Source organism: Sarcophilus harrisii, chromosome 1 (assembly GCF_902635505.1).
Source record: "Sarcophilus harrisii chromosome 1, mSarHar1.11, whole genome shotgun sequence".
Classification (NCBI taxonomy): Eukaryota; Metazoa; Chordata; class Mammalia; order Dasyuromorphia; family Dasyuridae; genus Sarcophilus; species Sarcophilus harrisii.
In genome coordinates, this window is record NC_045426.1 from 585360035 (window position 1) to 585364964 (window position 4930).

The following is a 4930-nucleotide window of genomic DNA, read 5'->3' on the forward strand; positions in this document are numbered from 1 at the left end:
TCAGCGGTAAAGTCCATTACTCCTGAGTTAAAATTCTGGGTTAAAAACAACTTACTACTAGTTGTTCACTTTTAGGAAATTCATTTAATATCTTTGTGCCTCATTTTTATCATGTGTAAAATAAGGCTACTGATCTAGATTATCTCTAAAGTCTCTAATCGGACTCAATCCTATGACCTAGATTCAAAACTGGATACTTATATCAGAAGTCAAAGTGGTCCAGAACTTGATGGGGACTCTCCCAGATGATATAGGAAAGTTTTTGTTCCCTCAATAATATCTCAGGATGGAGTTTATCTGGATCAAATGATTGACCACTTAATTGAGTTAAATAAATTAATATGATATTGAATAAAATGCTTGATGATGAATAGATGGAGATCATTCAAGGACTCTCTTGTCTTAGCTAGTTTCAATTCTCTGTTGATCATTTTCAAGTCAATTCAGCAAACATTTATTAAGCACTTACTATATGCAAGATATTGTGCTGAATGATAGTAATACAAAGACAAAAAGGAAACAGTTCTATCTTACTTAACAATTGAGAGAATTGAGGCTGAGAGTGGTTAAATGATTTGCTCAGGGTCACATAGCTAGTTGGTATCTGGGGCCCGCTTTTGAACTCAGATCTTTTCAACTCCAGGCTTATCTCAAATGCCCCACATTGGAGCTACTTATTTAAATGATATAGTGAATGCAACACTTCCCAGAAGTAAAATCAAGAAGACCTGAATACTCACTAATTGTAGGATTCTTGGCAAGCCAATTCTCCTTTTCCTCAAAATAAGGATGATAATAGTACCTGCATCACTTTGAGATTGTAAAGATCAAAAGAGATTATATATGTAAACCCCTTTTTAAAAATTCGATTTATTTTCAGTCCCAAATTCGTTCCCTCACTGCACCCCTCCTCTGCCCATTGAGATGGCAAGAAAAACACGACTCATTACAAATATATGTAGTCATACAAAACAAGTTCTCAAATTAGCCATGTCTGAACTACCCCCACCAAAAAAAGACAAGAAAAAAAGAGAAATGTTTTGTTCTGCATTCTCAGTCCACCAGTTTTCTATCTGAAGGTGGATGGCTTTTTTCATCATGGTCTCATTGGAATTGTGATGTTCTAGAGTACTTTTTTTCTTTCATGAATGAATATTGCATGTCTTGGAACCATATGCCAAGTGAGCTCCTTCTGAAAGTCTATACTTTTCCTTCCTGTGTTCTATCCAATCACATTTGTGCCAAGAGTCTTTACTTCTTCAGTGTCTGAACCTGTTCTACATACATAAATTGCTTGTGAAAAGAAGTCTATATAGATTGAAAGAATGAAAAGTGTGACATTATTGATAGAAAAGAAGACCAAGCTGAGCCACTCTCCTAAGCCCTTTCCAGACTAAAGATTCTTTGGTCAATGAGGCAGTTTCCAGAAAAGACTGACTGAATTTGGAAAGCCATTGGTTCCTATCCAATTTAACTTCAATGACTTAAGTATTGTAAATAAGAGAAAGCTTTCTATTTTAGTTGTTAACTTGTCAAGCCCATTAAAGACTAAATGGAAACTAGATAGGTGTGCTTGTTAATTACCTCATCTGCTCAGCCAAGCTAGAAAAATCATTTGGTGCTATTCAAAGCCATAACTCAAAGGGGTCTATTATCAGGTAGCTATGAAGTTACCTGCCATTGTGAGAAATTCAGCAAACCTGACAATGAAACCCATTAGAATCCATTTGTGAGACGGACACAGCTCAGATGTGGAGAACTTGGCTTTAGGGATGTAATAAGCCTGAAATGAGTCTCCTGCTAGAAGCTGGAGCCAAAAATAATGAGTTTCAATAGTCCTAAGTGTTTTTTTTCTACAGTGGGAATGACAGGCTTAAGCAAATAGGTATATTTCAGCCAAAGGACTCTCTCCCTTCCCTCCTCCCCCCAACTCTGTTCCTATCCCCACCCTCTTTTCAGTAATGTCTCATTCTTTGTCATTAGTTGGTCAGGACATTGCAATAGAATGCAAAGACTTGGCTGTCTTCACAAGACTTTTCCCATGCAATGATAACTTTGAGGTTGCTTCTGGTCATTGGTCTTGTCCCTTCATTATCCCCTTCCTTCTCTGTTAAAATCTCAAAACAAAAATCCATTCTCTCCTAAACTCTTTTCAACAGAGGCAACCTCTCTACCACAGTATTCCATATAATAGTTTTCACATAAGTGATGTGGAAATTCTTCCACCCAGGGATGCCTATAGAAGGAAACACTGACCCAACAATACCATGGCAAGACTGAGACATAAAAGTCACTCAAGCTAATGAGATCTTTAGTCACATAGGGCATCCCAAAAGTCATAGTGCAAAAAACAGTACTGAAAGATGCAAAATGTCTAAGACTTAGGAGATGATTATAATTGAATCGGATATTTAGGGCTGGAAGGGACCTAGAGACCATTTAGTACAGCCCTCTCATTTCACAGATGAGGAAACCAAGACCCAGAGATTAAATTAGCATGTTCGAGGTCATGCAGTGCTGGGAATTAAACCTAAGACCTACAATTTCAAATCTAGCTCTTTCTCCCCAGTCCTATGCTTCTTTACAGAATCCCACTGGACTTTGTTCTAATTAGACTACATCTGGAATATTATGTCCAGGTCTAGACACACATTTCAAGAAAGACATTGACAAATGAAGTGTTGAATTCCAGGGAATTCAGCCAGAATGGCGTGAGGACTGGAAACTGTGCCATATAAGGTTTGGCAAAAAAGAACCAAGGGTAAGTACATACTTTGCTTGGATAAGAAAAGAATTCAGAAGTTCATGATAGTTGTCTTCAAGCATTTAAAAGGTAGCACAGTGTGAAAGAAGGATTAAACTTGTTCTGTTTTGTCCCAGAAAACAAAGTACAGGAAAAGTTCTTAAAAATTAGAGGTGTCTCAAAGTAGAATGGGTTCCTTGAAGAAGTTGGGAGTTTCATTTTACTGGAAGTTTTCAGGAGGAGGCCACAGCACTGCATCTTGGGTGTGGAAGTTTTCTTATAGGTACAATTCAATTCAACAAATCTTTACTAAGCATTTAGCTGACTTTTGAGATCCATGATTTAGGATAAAAGGAGCTCATTTACCAGGAGCTGTACAGATTTTTTAACCTGTCCAATGATGATCCTGGATGCATCAGTAGTATTTAAGGGAAAAATTGGCTACTCATAATCATAAGATCAAAGGATCACATGATTTAGAACTTCAGGGGACCTTAGAATTGATTTAGTCTGACCCCTCATTCATAGGTAAGGAAGCAGAGTGGTAAAGTGATTTGCTGAGGGACACATAAATAATAACACTAGTAATTAATCATAATAATATTATTATTAGCAATATGAAGGATAAATAATACTAGTAATAATAAGAGTAATGTTATATATTATATGTTATCATTATTACTTTTATTGCTAGTATTTTTATTATTATTTATTATTGTTACTTTTTCTTTTTCTTCTTATTATAACTAGTATTATTATTTATGTGTTCTTTAGCAAATCACTTACCACTCTGGTCTCAATAAGGTTTGCAAAATACTTTTTTATATATTATCTCATTTGATCTGGAGAAAGACACATCTCATTTCAAATCCTCCTTTCCTTCCTAGATACTTGATTAGATAGTTTTAGAAAGAAATCTTAGAAATCATCTAATCTGCTCTCTCATTTTATAAAAATGTAGAAAGTGAGGATTAATTTGTACGGAGAAATAATTTGTCCAAGATCACAAAGGCAATAAAGGTCAGAGCCAGAATTTGAATCCAAATTCTTTGACACTAAATCCAGTATTCTTTTTATCACATCATGTTCTTCAGGGCACGTAAGTCTTGTATTGAAGTGAATGTTCTCAATGCTATAACTCATCTGACATATATATATTCTTATAACCAGTAGGAGAAATGTATATAATGGAAAATTGCATGACATAATGGAAAGAATAGTGATCTGTATTCAGCAGAACTGGGTTCAGCTCCTGTCTCTGATGATCACTTTCTGTGTGACTTTGGGCCACTCACTATCTTCCTGAAATTCAGTTTCTTCACCTATAAAATGAAGGGAGTTAGACAAGATACACTCTGAAGCCCTACCTAGCTCTAGATCTATGATATTAGTGTGATACTGCTATAATAATTAGCATGGGTTAAGCCTGGTGGCAATATAATAACACCTCCCCCCCCAAGGTCCACATGGTTTTCTCTTCTTCAGCTTTAGGGAATTCATTTTAGAGGTAAAGTTGTGATTTCAGCTACCATCACTCTGAGCCCTCAGTTAGGAACATTCCTGTTAGTTAATCAGAAAGTTGGGCTCTCTCCTAAGCTTAATTTTATATCTATTTCTATTTCAACTCTTGGCAAAATTTAGTTTACTGGAAATGTTTGGGCAACAAGATAGAAGATTAGATTAAAAGCAAAATTATATTATACTGTTCAATAGACAGGCACTAGGAAGGGAAGCTGAGGATTAAGCTTGCCTTTTCTATGGATTTCCTTCAGCTCAGGTCTTCTATTCTAAAATGTCTACAGAGTCATAAATTCTCCTTTTAAATCTTTTTTTCCCCTGCCACTAGATTATTTCAACCTCTGGAATGAATGTAGTTCTAACTAGTTTGATAATTTACACAGGAGCCTTCAAGTGTTACTAAATTTCCTAAGCCTCTCTGAACATGATTCTTATACAACATCACTATAGTTTTTTTTTTAGCATTTAATTTTCAAAATATATGTGTAGAGAATTTTCAGCATTCATTCTTGCAAAACCTTGTGTTCCAAATTTTTCTCCTCTCTTCCCCATACTTCTCTGCCCGATAGTAAGCAATTATATATATGTTAAACATGTGCGATTCTTTTATACATATTTCCATATTTATCATGCTCCACAACAAAAATCACTTCAAAAAGGAAAGAAAAT